Here is a 15,905-nt window from a genome sequence, read left to right as displayed (position 1 = left end):
TATTAAATGGACTGCATAAAGAGTTGAAATTGAGAAAATAAATACCCCACAATAATATATATTTATATTATATTTAAACTATTTTCCTACTCAAATAATTTTTTTTTATTAACTTTTTGTGTAATATTGAAAAATAGCCAATTATTAAACAACAACTAAGAAAATATTTAAGAATATAAATGTGTGAGAAAGAGAGAAAAAATTATTGGTAAGAGTCAATACCACTAATGATTCTACAGACATAAAGATCTAAAAGTGAAATGTTATATCAATCTTTTACTCTTTGAAAATAAAATTTATGGTAGATAAAATTATAGTTAAGATTAAATATTCAAAACAAGAGATGAACTAATATTAATGTCACAACCCAAAATCCCACCATAGGCGTCGTGATGGCACTTAGTCTCTAAAACTATGTAAGCCGATTATAATTATATTTCGAGACTTTTTTAATAAGATAATCGAAACCAACAGCGAAATTAATTAACAACCTCCCAAGACTGGTAATACTGACTCACGAACTTTAACTGAATACATGCAATAATATCAAGGATCGAATATACAATACTGTTAGAATAAGAGTTGACAGTATAATAAAACGAAAAGACTCCAAGGGACTACGACGGCCAAGCAACTTGTAATGACCTGGCGGTCGTTTTGAGAGTAATAGCCCTGATCCCATATTAATTGTTACCTCCGTATTTTTTCTACTTATGTGACTTGCCAGGAGGTCTTGTTTTTGGTTTTGGAGTGATTTGGGATACTTAGTTCCTAAAACGGAAGTTTAAGCCTTAGGATTTTGACCGTAGTCAGAACTGTCTGAAGACGACTCCAAAATAGAGCTTCGTCGGTTCCGTAAGCTCATTTGGATAATTTTGGACTTAGGGGCATGTACGAATTGTATTTTGGAGGTTTGTAGCTGATTTAGGCTTGAAATGGCGAAAGTCGAATTTTTGGAGATTTTGACCGGTATTGGACTTTCTGATATCAGGGTCGGAATCCGATTCCGAAAGTTGGAGTAGGTCCGTAATATTGAATATGACTTGTGTGCAAAATTTGAGATCAATCGGACGTGATTTGATAGGTTTCGGGATCGGTTGTAGAAGTTTGAAGTTTCAAAGTTCATTAAGTTTGAATTGGAGGGTAATTCGTGTTTTTAGCGTTGTTTGATTTGATTTGAGGGCTCGACTAAGTCCGTATGGTGATTTAGGAGTAGTTGGTATATTTGATTGAGGTACCGGGTGTAGACATATAATTTTTAACCCTCCCTGAAATTTTACACATTTTAGTGCTTAGATACTTCTTTTAGGTCTAATTTGCTACTTTTACTAGTTTTGACCCTTTTGCTTTAGTTTTTCTTAAAATGAAAACTACAAAAATATTTTTCTTTATTAGTTACTTTTAGTTTATCTTAATTTTAATAAAATTTAAAAGAAAAAAAAACACACAAAAGAAAAAGGTCACATGGATTTTTAAATTATGGAGTTTTATTATGTTAGTTTAATTGTGTTAAGTAGTGCTAGTTTTATTCTCCAAAAAAAATAATCAAAAATAATTTTCTTTTAATTTAGTACAAATTTAGATGTACATAGTATAAGTGGTTAGTACGTAGTATTTTTGCTTTTCTCCGAACTTTTTATTATTGTTGCCACACCTCCTTTTTCCCGAGGGGATAGGGGATAGAGAGTTTTTTCAATTTAAGTGACATTATTCGAAATGGGATTATTTATTTATTCAGAGTCGCCACTTGGAATAATTTATGGTGTCCCAAGTCACCGATTTATTTTAGAATCCCAAATCGAGGAAATTTGACTCTTATTTTTAGTCCGCGAACACAGAAGATCGGGTAAGAAATTATGTTAACCTGGGAGAAGGTGTGAGGCACTCCCGAGTTCCGTGATTTTATCACGGTCACTTAATAATTAATACTTGGCGTAATTATCTGATTTATTACATGTTTTAAACCCATTGTGCTTTTTTATCTTTTACCGCTTTTTAATATTTATGAAATTTATTTGAACAAGTCGTGATATCGCACACTTGTCGTTTTGGTACACATTGCAAACCGCGCCACGTGAAACGCACCCGCGATTTACAACATGTTTATTTTTATTATTATTTGAAGTTATGGTCAAGTCGCGTAACACGCGCACTTGAATTGGGGTTTACGTATCATGACTATGCCACAGGAACCGTACCCATAGTCACGATGATTTATTATTAATCACGCCTAAATCAAGCTACGGTGTTCGAATATTATTCAATTACTAATTTTGACATTATTGTAAGGTCATGAGGTATGTATATTGTTATGGAGGAAATGAAGTAAATTAATTATGAAAAAAATTGGCTAGCTTGTGAATGTTTATTTGTTTTTGGTCATGTGCAACAATTAGCCCATAAATACGCTAGGGAAGTTCAATTAAAGTCTTACACCAATCATGGCCCAACCTAATCTCTTATAATTTTACTGCTAACCAATATTTGAAATTAGACTAAATTTATGGCAGGAAAAGATAGATACATGCAGGATCAATTTAGTCACTAAGATAGGAGATCAAAATGAAACTAAAGCATGCTAAAATGGAAAGCAATTACTTCAATTGAATAAACAAGAAAAATAACAAATTAATACATATTCATCAATAAAATTAACCATATGAACACTAAAAAGGACAATAAATTAATTTTAACAAATACTCAACATGAGAACAAATTAATCTTAGCACACTCAGATGCGAACTCGATCATATCATACTCAAAGTTAAATTAAAACAAAGTGGCCCAAAACATTAATGAGAGAAAAAACAACAAAATAGAAAGAGAAGTGAATCTTTGTATTGATGATTGAGGATTTAAATTACAACCACTTAATGATCGGATAGCTCTCAACTGGACCCTTCGGACCACGAAAAACTCGAGCGGCAAATCTCAACTTGCAACCTCAATCGACCTTGCAAAACTAACGATTTAGTGGCTAATTTTGGAAATTTTTTTGGGGGGAGGGATTAATGATGGCTCAAAAGTGGTCAAGGGCTAGTGGTTTTGGGGTGGTGAAGCTACTGGATGTTTTGAAAGAAAGCCGAAGAAAGAATGACACGAGTAGAAATTTCCTTATCCTAGAAGAAGAAAAATAATTTTTTCTCAATTCCTTCCTCCCTATTTTTTCCTTTCTCTCTCTCTCTCCCTTTTTTTCATCATATTTCTCTTATATTTATAGAAAACAAATTTTGGAATTTTCAGATTTTTTTTTAATTTTTAATTAAAAAGAATTTCCACTTCCCATTTTTCTTATTTTTTAAAAAAATAATTTCCCACTTTCATTTACTTTTATTTTTTAATTTCTCACTTTTTTTACTTTTAATATATTTAAAATCCCATTTTTTTACTTTTTTTTTTATTTCCCACTTATTTTACTTTTCTTTTTTTATTTTCCACTTACTTTTACTTTTTTTTATAAAATAAAATCAGATACCCTTACTTTTATTTTTTAATTTCAACTTTATTTTACTTTTATTTTTAAAATTTTCACATTCTTTTACTTTTATTTTTTTAATTTTTCACTTTCTTTTACTTTTTTTATTAAACAATTTCTACCTACTTTTACTTTTACTTTTTAATTTTATATTTCTACTTTTCCTATTTTTTAATTCCAATCCGAAATTTGTTTTTTTTAAAAATAATAATTAATTTTTATTTATTTTTGGTTTTTAATTCATTTTATTTAAAAATAAAGATAAAAATAATACTAATAGTAATAATTGACCTTTTTAAATTATTAATAAGTCTCTCTCTCTCTCTCTCTCTCTCTCTCTCTCTATATATATATATATATATATATATATATATATATATATATATATAAGTGTAACAAAGCTAAAAAATATATATTAAATTCTAAAAATATTTACATAGTAGAAGGTGATAAAAATTCAAATATAGTCAAAAATTAGGTGCTCACAGCTGCCCCTCTTTGCTTGGAAACATGAAGAGTTTTCAAGCAAAGACTAGGTGAGCCACATGACTAATTTTTGACCAAATCATTATTCAAAAGGAAAAGAAATAAAAGATAGGGTGCAACCGAGTCCTGATTTTGGACAGCCTACATATCCCGGGTTATAGGGGAATGAGGTCGCGTGTAGTTCAAGGAGAATGGTGGAATGATGAGTTGAGGAGTCGAGTGAGGTTCCGTCGAGGCTCCGGTCCGCGGTCCTGCTATTATATCAAAATAAAAAAGAAACTAAACAATCCTATCAATTATGAGTTACAAGATTCCTATATATGAGTCTTCAGAAACTTGATCTTGAGTCTTGACTGGTTCTTCATGCAGACTATGATCTAAACCTTGATTTCGCTAGCTGTGGGTTCTAGTTCATTGTTCTATAGTTTCTTCTAATCAAAACGGGACTCCAATGCCCGTGGCTTCAGTCATGTCTTAGCATTCCACATCTTTTCAATTGATTTTGCATTTTGAATTCACTTATTTTTTTCTTTTCTTTTATTCTGAATTGAGACTTCTTCTTTTGGTCATCTCGAACCATGTGCCTCAAGGTAAAACCTACTCAGACACCAAAACAAACAATCGAATGAAATTTTTCTGCCCCAGTTTGCACTAGAAAAATTTCGTGAGTTATTGTAACAAAATTCTAAACTACTTCTTTATTGAAAGCAATAAAAGGTCGTGAGTGGTGTACCCTGAAAATGTCATTTTTTTTTGGATTTTGTTCTTTTATTGTCAAAAGGATGTCTCAACTAAGGATTGGTGTACCTTATGTTGGGAAAATGTGGCCAGGGAATGGGATACCCTATATTGGCAAAGATATCGGGGAATGGTGTACCCTGCATTTAAGATCAAATCAACTAGGGAGTGGAGACCCTATGTTGGAAAAAGCGACTAGGTAGTGGAGACCCTATGTCGAAAATAAAATCAACTAGGGAGTGGAGACCCTATGTTGGAAAAGACGACTAGGGAGTGGAGACCCTATGTCTATAATAACATCAACTAGGGAGTGGAGACCTTATGTTGCAAAAGCGACTAGGGAGTAGAGACCCTATGTCTAAAAACATCAACTAGGGAGTGGAGACCCTATGTTGGAAAAAAAATTAGGGAGTGGAGACTCTATGTCTAAAAATCATCAACTAGGGAATGGGGACCCTATGTTGGAAAATCATCAACTAGGGAGTGGAGACCCTATATTTGAAAAGAGACTAGGGAGTGGAGACCCTATATCTAAAATATCATCAACTAGGGAGTGGATACCCTATGTTGGAAAATCATCAACTAGGGAGTGGAGACCATATGTTAGAAAAGAGACTAGGGAGTGGAGACCCTATGTCTAAAATATCAATCAACTAGGGAGTGGATACCCTATGTTGGAAAAGCGACTAGGGAGTGGAGACCCTATGTCTAAAAATCATCAACTAGGGAGTGGAGACCCTATGTTGGAAAAATGACTAGGGAGTGGAGACCCTATATTGGAAAACAGACTAGGGAGTGGAGACCCTATGTCTAAAATATCAATCAACTAGGGAATGGATACCCTATGTTGGAAAAGCGACTAGAGAGTGGAGACCCTATGTCTAAAATAAAATCAACTAAGGAGTGGAGACCCTATGTTGGAAAAGGCGACTAGAGATGGAGACCCTATGTCTAAAAATAAAATCAACTAGGGAGTGGAGACCCTATGTCTAAAAATCATCAACTAGGGAGTAAAGACCCTATGTCTAAAAATATCAACTAGGGAGTGGAGACCCTATGTTGGAAAAGAGACTAGGGAGTGGAGATCCTATGTCTAAAATAAAATTAACTAGGGAGTGGAGACCCTATGTTGGAAAATGACTAGGGAGTGGAGACCCTATGTCTAAAATAAAATCAACTAGGGAGTGGAGACCCTATGTTGGAAAAGCGACTAAGGAGTGGAGACCCTATGTTGGAAAATGCAGCTAGGGATTGGAGACCCTATACTACCATGATTTTTTTTCTTTCTTTTTAATTTCATATATTTTTTAAGATAACGAGTAAAATGCGGGAAAGAGTTTGGAGAAGGCTTCCCTTTTGCAGTAGTTGCTACAAAACTGTTTCTAGCCTTTGCGTAATTTCATTTTGGTTGCACCTGCTTCTTGCAATATTGATTTTGGATTGCACCTGTTTCCCTATTTTTTTTCAAACAAAGAATAATTTTTCAGTTTGAAACGGTGGTTGGTTTTGTGGCCTTGATTGTTTGAGTCACTTGGTCTCGGTCCTTTCAGTTGCAACCGGTTGTTTCCTGAATATCGATTGCATTTCTAACCTCGGAGAACCTCTGGCTTTTCCGGACTTTGTCATGATGGTTAGTCACGTAGGACTTAACCTTTCCAACTTTATTTTGCCTTTGTGGGCATTTGACTTTGAATTTCCTCTTTCAACAGTTTTTGATTTTGAAACATCGGCCACCATGGCCAGTCGGAGTCGACTTGATGCCCCTGCCGAGGTTGGGTGCCTTTTTTGCATATTGGCTTGTATCAAGTGAGAACCCTATAAATAAGTCTTGCCATCCTTTCTTTGTCTTAGTTTCTAAACAGAGTTAGGCCGAAAGGATTCAAAGAAAAGCAAATAATGGAATGGACAAATGAATTTAGACGAGAGGTATCTCTTTCGGGGAAAAGAAAGAAAGACTTATCTGGAGTGTATACGGACTTCAATGAACATGACATGCCTCTTGGACTCGATGCCTGATCTGTGTAAACTGTCCAACTCTAAGAAATTTATCACAACTCTTGCCTTGAGACTGAGAAACTTTGCCCAGGACTGTGTCGATGCCAGTGACTGTGAGGATCCTCTTTTCGATCAGTAGCACCCTTTGCGGGTTTTCACTAGCTGGCCTCTCTCATTTCTCTTCTCACCATCGCCTTATAATGCTCTTTGCGAGTTTTCACTAACAAGACTCTCTCATTTTCGAATTTCTCTGCTTACCATCGCCTTACGGTGCCCGTGAGGGTTTTCACCGATAAGACTCTCTCATTTTATTTCTCTCATTTTGTTGTATTAGGTCCGGGTAACTGTATTCTCCCATTTTGAATCTCTTTGCCGATTGATCGGAATGACTTGAAAAGGATTTGGATAAAAAGGATTTGGATTGAATTACAACTTTGGAACCTTTCAGACAAAACCATCGCCAAACCATTATAAATTTTGCCCCTGTTTCAACTTTTAGGGAATGTGAATTTTTATTTTGGTGTGACTGAACCCTAGAGAGAGGCTGCCTACATATCCTTTCAGAATCAAGTCAAACGTAGTTCAAGGACGAGAACTTTGTTTTTGATTCTCTTTTGTTTTGGTTTTTTTTCTTTTTTGGTTTCTTCTCTTTCTTTTTCCTTTCCTTTTTTCTCTTTTTTTTTTTTTCATTTTTCATTTCATTTTCATTTCATTTTCTTTGTCTTTTCTTCCTTTTTTTATATTTCTTTTTTCTTCTCTTTTCATTTTTTTCTTTCATTCATTTTTTTTAATGACTTCCGGGTTCCAATGAGGGTAATCAAAGAATAGGAGCCGGCTCAAAAGGGTTTGCAAAGGGTTAAATATTTGGATAGTGAGAAAGAAAGCCTTCTTCATCCCAACCGGAGAATATTAATGCTATATAGAGGATCTAACATAGTACCTTTTGACTGCACCTGCGTTGACAGTTGTTTCAGGGACATTTTCTTCGATGTGTCCCAAGTACAACGCTCTCTTTTGCAGTACTCTTATTCAATGTATGGACCTTTCCAACCTGAAGCCAATTTTTCTTTAGCTGTTCCGATTCTTTATTTTATTTCCTTAAACATATCTTCATTGCATTCTGATTCTTGATTCATTATTTCGAAGTTTGACAGCGTCTTAGGATCGGGGCATGAAGTCCGCAAGCATGCCATGTTATTGAAATCTGTGTTTAACAGAATTGAAAAAAAAATAAGAGAAGTGACAAAATTAAGAAAAGAGACATTCCTCGACAATGAAATATTAATTTCATTTGATTTTGTTCTTTTTTTTTTTGATTTCATTTTTTTTTTTTTGAATTTTAAAGATAGAAGCGTTTACACCGGAAAGTAAGACAATAAAGTAAAACATCCGGATCACACCCTGAGATAATCCGGATGCAGAAAGGATAGCAAGACTGGCTACTAAGACTCCCGTCTGATAGAGAACTTTCAGGCTTGGCGACCATTTTTAGCTTTTCTTCTGTCTCGGCAAGGGCTGTAAGGGCCTTCAGTGCCGTATCAAATTCCTCATCTCTCTCATTTCTGTTCATCAAAACCTCTGAACCACTCTGAACGGCCTGTGATGTGGCCTTAAAGGCAGCATGACTCAAGATTTGGCTCGTTTTTAAACCATTTTCGACTATCTCCCCAATTTTGATAGGCTCGGCGAACGGATTACCCATTGCAGACATCATGTTCTGGAAGTAGTTCGCCTTTTGGGCCTGTAGGAATACCGTAACTATTTCTGTTTCGTCCATTGGAGGCTTTCCCCTGGCGGCTTGCTCGCGCCATATGACAGCATATTCACAAAAATATTCCGCGATTTTCTTTGTCAATCTGGACACAAAGTTCTCTTTTTGGATTTTTCACTTTTGCTTTTTTTCTTTCTTTTTTTTTTTAGTTTTTTTTTCGCTCTTTTTTTTTCGTTTTTTTTTTTGGTTATTTTTGTCACTCTTTTCTTTCTTTTTCTTTCTTCTCTTTTTTTTCCACTCAGCTTATTTGATGTCAATGATCAAATCCGATGGGGATTGCCTATGTATGATGACGCCGCATGAATCAGATCTTGCATAATTCAGACAGATTAGGAATAAAGTAAATAAACAAACTCTTTTTTTTTTTTCTGGATTTTGAATTTTTAAAAAATTTTCGAAAGACTTATAAAGAAGAAAGTTTTTTTTTATTTCGATTTCTTTGTGTTTTTTTTTGAGAATTTTTGAAAAGAAAGAAAATATTATTTTGGATTTTGTTTTTAATATTTTGGGAGAAAGACTTCTAAAAAAAGGTAGAAAATATTTTTAAATTTTGAATTGATTTGTTTCTTTTTTCAAATGAAAGACTTCTATAAAGAAATATTATTTTTTTTTGGTTTTAGATTTTTTTTTATTTGGAATTTTTTAAGGAAAAACTTCTAAAGAATGAATTAAAGAAAATTATTTTTGGATTTTGACTTTTGTTTTTTAAAATTTCCAAAAGAAAACTTCTACAAAAGAAGAATTTTTTTTGGATTTTATGTGTCAAAGAAAAACTTATAAAGAAGGAATCAAAAAAATATATTTTTAAATTTTTGAAAATTGGGGCAGGAACCGATGAGGTTTGCCTATGTATCTCACATCCGGTGAGAATCAGACCCGCGTAGTTCGGTCAGAAAAGCATGACCTTTTTTTTTGAAAATATTTGGCGTATTTTAAATTTTGTTTTCAAAATGTCGACAGAGTTTGGGATTTTCAAATACCTGAATTTTTATAAATCGGGTAAATTTCTCTCTCTTGCCTCACTCTTGGTTTTTCTTGATTTTCTTTCCCTATTCTAGAAGTCAGTCAACATGCAAGCCGAAATAAATAAATGTACAAGTAGCACGTAACAATGAATCAGGATGGTCTTTTGATTTGGGTACACCTGTTCTAGACAAACCCAACCTCTGTGTTGAGTCCCCAAAGTCAAATACACGTGATGCAAACAAACGTACCTACTAGGGATCCGGCATGAGGTTATGTCATTCTAAGTTTAAATCCTGGGTGTATTGTTCTAGACCTGGCTTACCCGAGAGTACAACTCGAGCCGGGGGGAGGGGCAGCATATTAGGAATACAGAAGCTTCACCGGCTTTGCAACTTGTCCGAACCTCGTTCTAAAATTAGGGTATGACTCTAACAGAAAAGAAGTCACGAGAAGCGTACGCTTCCCAAAAGATTTAGAAGACTCAGAGAGAAGAGGGTTTCGTAAAAATTTATATACAGTTCAGGCAATATCAAAGCGGTAAAAAGCAGCATTTAGCACATTAGGCTCAAATACGTAAAAATCAGATAATAAATAAAAGCCAAGTATAACAGCTATTCTAAGCTCGAATTCTGAACCCTGAACCAGAGATTCTGGGTTCTTATTCCCCAGCAGAGTCGCCAAAGCTGTCACACCTCCTTTTTTTCGAGGGGATAGGGGATAAGGAGTTTTTCTAATTTAAGTGACATTATTCGAAATGAGATTATTTATTTATTCAGATTCGCCACTTGGAATAATTTATGGTGTCCCAAGTCACCGATTTATTTTAAAATCCCAAATCGAGGAAATTTGACTCTTATTTTTGGTCCGCGAACTCAGAAGACCGGTAAAAAATTCTGTTAACCTAGGAGAAGGTGTGAGGCACTCCCGAGTTCTGTGGTTTTAGCACGGTCGCTTAACAATTAATACTTGGCGTAATTATCTGATTTATTACATGTTTTAAACCCATTGTGAATTTTTGTCTTTTATCGCATTTTAATATTTATGGAATTTATTTGAACAAGTCACGATATCGCACACTTGTCGTTTTGGTACACATTGCAAACCGCGCCACATGAAACGCACCCGCGATTTACAACATATTTATTTTTATTATTATTTGAAGTTATGGTCAAGTCGCGTGAAACACGCACTTGAATTGGGGTTTACGTATCATGACTATGCCACGGGAACCGTACCCATAGTCACGATGATTTATTATTAATCGCGCCTAAATCAAGCTACGGTGTTCGAATATTATTCAATTACTAATTTTGACATTATTGTAAGGTCATGAGGTATGTATATTGTTATGGAGGAAATGAAGTAAATTAATTATGGAAAAAGTTGGCTAGCTTGTGAATGTTTATTTGTTTTTGGTCATGTGCAACAATTAGCCCATAAATACGCTAGGAAAGTTCAATTAAAGTCTTACACCAATCATGGCCCAACATAATCTCTTATAATTTTACTGCTAACCAATATTTGAAACTAGACTAAATTTATGGTAGGAAAAGATAGATACATGCAGGATCAATTTAGTCACTAAGATAGGAGATCAAAATGAAACTAAAGCATGCTAAAATGGAAAGTCATTACTTCATTGAATAAACAAGAAAAGTAACGAATTAATACATATTCATCAATAAAATTAACCATATGAACACTAAAAAGGACAATAAATTAATCTTAACAAATACTCAACATGAGAACAAATTAATCTTAGCACACTCAGATGCGAACTCGATCATATCATACTCAAAGTTAAATTAAAACAAAGTGACCCAAAACATTAATGAGAGAAAAAACAACAAAATAGAAAGAGAAGTGAACCTTTGTATTGATGATTGTGGATTTAAATTAAAACCACTCAATGATCGGATAGCTCTCAACTGGACCCTTCGGACCACGAAAAACTCGAGCGGCAAATCTCAACTTGCAACCTCAATCGACCTTGCAAAACTGACGATTTAGTGGCTATTTTTGGAGCCTTTTTTTTTTTTTGGGGTTAATGATGGCTCAAAAGTGGTCAAGGGCTAGTGGTTTTGGGGTGGTGAAGCTACTGGATGTTTTGAAAGAAAGCCGAAGAAAGAATGACACGAGTAGAAATTTCCTTATCCTAGAAGAAGAAAAATAATTTTTTCTCAATTCCTTCCTCCCTATTTTTTCCTTTCTCTCTCTCTCTCCCTTTTTTTCATCACATTTCTCTTCTATTTATAGAAAATAAATTTTGAAATTTTCAGATTTTTATTTTTTATTTTTATTTTTATTTTATTTTTAATTAAAAAGAATTCCCACTTCCCATTTTTCTTATTTTTTTAAAAAATAATTTTCCTACTTTCCTTTACTTTTATTTTTTAATTTCTCACTTTTTTTACTTTTAATATATTTAAAATCCCACTTTCTCACTTTTCTTTTTTTTATTTTCCACTTATTTTACTTTTTTTTTATTTTTCACTTACTTTTACTTTTTTTTTATAAAAAAAAAATCAGATACCCTTAATTTTATTTTTTAATTCCAACTTTATTTTACTTTTTATTTTTTAAATTTTCACATTCTTTTACTCTTTTTTTTAATTTTTTACTTTCTTTTACTTTTTTTATTAAACAATTTCTACCTACTTTTACTTTTACTTTTTAATTTTATATTTCTACTTTTCCTGTTTTTTAATTCCAATCCGAAATTTGTTTTTTTTAAAAATAATAATTAATTTTTATTTATTTTCGGTTTTTAATTCATTTTATTTAAAAATAAAGATAAAAATAATAATAAAAATAATACTAATAGTAATAATTGACCTTTTAAATTATTAATAATTTCTCTCTCTCTCTCTCTCTCTCTCTCTCTCTCTCATATATATATATATATATATATATATATATATATATATATATATATATATATATATATAAGTGGACGAAGCTAAAAATTATATATTAAATTCTGAAAATATTTACATAGTAGAAGGTGATAAAAATTCAAATATAGTCAAAAATTAGGTGTTCACAATTGTGCAAAGTTGATATGTTATTTTCTTTTTAGTTATAATTAACTAGTTGTATTTTGATATTTCAAAGTTTTTTCCCGGTTAGTTCAAGAAAGAAAGGTCCCATTAGCTTTTTGTCTTTTTCTTTAACAAACTTTGGAACCTCACGTCATTTTTAGAAAGGAACAAAGCACACATAGTATACATTCTTGTAAACTTTTACTCTTAATATTTGGTCATTCCTCACGTCACCTCTCACCCATATAAATAACAAAATCATCAATTGAATTCCCATAGGATTCCACTCACATATTTGGCCAATGAAAAAGCACACATATAAACAACAAAATCATCAATTGAAATCCCATAGGATTTCACTCACATTAATGGAGTCCACTTTGATGTTCACTTCTTCTTCTTAAAAACATACCCAAAAAGCCGAAGCAGAAGAGGTCACGAACAGAGAGAGAACTAGAGCTAGAGTTTTGGTATTCATACACTACTGTTGTTTGTTGATTTTTTTTAATCTCGAAAAAATCAGAAAAATACAAAAAAGAAATACTCTTCTGCTTCTTCCTTTGATTTTGATAAAAAGTTTCCAAAGATGGAGTTCGATTGAGTCTCAAACCAGTCCCTTCGTGGTTCCGGGTCGTACTTTTGGTTTTTGTTCGGGTTCTTGTTGTTGTTGAACATCGCTAGGATTTTGGAGTCGAAAACAGTGTATTTGCTTATTCTACAATTGCTATTAAAGAAGATGGCTATTTCACGTTCATCTCTTTTATTTTCTTATTGTTTTCTATGACTTGTGCTTTTTAAACTTGGTATTAGCCTATTACTCTTAATCTCTTTTCTGTTTGAGTTTTATAAAGAACATGGGAATGATTTTCGTACATGGTAGTTGGGGTTGTGCTAGAATTCGTTGCTGACTGTTTGGTCCAAAATGAATTACTGTTCAAATTGTTTGGATCCCTTCTTGTCGTAGTACTATTGTGATGAGAATCTGTTGCTTGACTACTTAAAAGCATGTGTTTGAGTTAGAGCTGTCAAGTGGGTCGGTCCCGGGCCTAAACGGGTCAAGTGGGTCGGTGCAAACGGTCCCGGGCCGGTTCCAAATTAAACGGGCCAAACGGGCCCGGGCTAAACGGACTTTTGTATGGACCGGCCTGGGACCGGGACCGTTTGGCCCCGGGCTAAACGGTCCCGGCCCGCAGGCTAAGTGGGCTAAGTGGGCCCAACATATATATTTTTTTTAAAAAAAATTAAATAGATATTAGAGACAAAAGGATGTTAAATAAAATATTTAAGGCAATGCTTTGTAAATTTTATTATAGAATTGTGACCTAAATTTTATTTAACATCCTAAATTTTAATATTCAATATTTAATATCGAATATATATAGTATATAAGATGTATATATAGTATAGTATATATATTATTTTTCCAAATCAGTCGCATTTTTCCAAGTTTTCTCTTATATCCAACCCTCTCGAACTACGCATACCTGATTCTCGTCTTTTGGGGCGGGATACATAGGCAACCCACATAGGGTCCGGTCTTCCTCCTCTTCCTAGTGAGTCTCAAGGTCTTGGTTTACGGGGTTGTAGCCAGGTCTTGCATGTCTAGCCACTTTTGGCCACATCGGTTGTTTTGCAAAGTATGACTATTTTCTCAAAGTGGCTTGTTAACCCATGTCTTAGAGTCCTAAGTCCACAACAAGATGTTCTCTCAGTTTAAGGTCCATTCTTGTTGAATTTGCATGTCTAGCCACTTCTGGTCACATCGGCCGTTTTGCAAAATATGGTCATTTTCGCAAAAGTGGTTCAGTGACCCGTGTCTTAAAATATTGAGTACATATCTAGGTATCCCATTACGTTGATGTCACATTTGTTGATTTTGCACTAATAGCCACCCTTGACCCTATTGGTCATTTTAAAAAAAAAGAATAAAGAATATATATATGAAAAAGAAGCCCAATTATGTCTTGCTTGTGTCTAACTTCATTCAGGTATAGACCCACTAATTCGGTCAAAAGTGTTGATGGTAGTAAAAATTCCGAGGAAAGTTGGTCAGGTGGTGGAAAATGTTTTCACTGTTAGAACAACACGAGCTAATGAATAAGTTGGGCACCCTCACTTCACTTCTTAATATCACACCTCGCCCGGATTTAGTGGAGGCGATGTTGACCTATTGGGACCCGCATAATATGATTTTTAGATTTAGAGAGTGTGAAATAACTTCTACCCTGTCATAAATATCTGGTCTCACTCGTCTAAGTTACACAGGCAAAAACATGATACTTCCCCGAGATCACTCTAGAACAAGATTCTTTAGCGACTTGGGCCTTAAAGACAACAAGCATTTGGGATGCCTCGAGCAGTCTTGGATATCTTTGGATTATTTGTTTGCTAGATTTTGGCCTCACGATGGCTTTGATATCTTTTGGGATGAGTTTTGCACAACTAAGGCAAAATGGCAAAGACGTCACCTTGAAGATTTAGCCTTGCTTTGTTGGGTATGTTGGTGTTTCCTTTGGACGAGAGGCATATTAGCACTCGCTACAATCAGTAGTGATTGCCTTATTTCATGAGAAATAACACAAAACTGTTACCGTTGTGCCAATGATCTTGGCAGAGTTGTATCGAGCCCTTAGTGAGGTTAGGGGAGGTGTTAGGTTTTTTGAGGGGAGTAACCTTTTGCTGCAATTGTAGATGATGGAGCACTTACACACTGCTTCCTTACTTTGTCCCATTGACCGTGCTTTGCGTGATCGAGTGGTATGCATTGAGCGTCAGATAGAGTCTCCTAAGTTTACATATCCAGTAAGTGTCATGGCTTGGATTGAGTTTTTTGGGTTGAGGACCTACCTTTGGCTTCCTTTAGATGAGATCTTGGTAGAATGTCGCATGCAACCTTTCTTGATGTTGATAGGACTTAGGTGTGTCAGACCGTACACGCCAATTAGGGTGATGCGACAGTTGGGCAGAAGACAAGGGGAACTACCAACTCTGAATCTTCGGAGGCACATCATGAATTTTAGCAAAAAGGCGACTGATGAGATCAAGTACGTGCAATATTGGAACAATGCAAAGAGGATGAAAAAGAACACATTAGTAGAGGACATTGGCAGGCCCGAATGAACTCATGAGTATTTGATTTGGTTACAGTCTATTCCACTAGGGGTCAGTACCCCATTACTAGCACAACTTAGGGGGCGAGCAGTTCAGAAAGATGATTCCAGGAGGCTTCGGATCCAGATCCTTGGGGTAGGTTTGAGTTGCTAGGGTCTCAGTTAGCAGGTTTGTTAGCCAATGTGGAGCAGCATGGTTAATACTTGTTTAGGGTCGGCCTTCAGGAGGCGGGGGCACACGCCAAGACCTTTGTTCCCAGCATTGGTGCATCTTTACGAGGCATGCTACAGAGCTTGAGCATGATAGACGTCTCAGGACTATC

The sequence above is a fragment of the Nicotiana tabacum genome, chromosome 2 (assembly GCF_000715075.1).
Source record: "Nicotiana tabacum cultivar K326 chromosome 2, ASM71507v2, whole genome shotgun sequence".
Lineage (NCBI taxonomy): Eukaryota > Viridiplantae > Streptophyta > Magnoliopsida > Solanales > Solanaceae > Nicotiana > Nicotiana tabacum.
Note: the sequence above shows the minus strand (reverse complement) of the source record.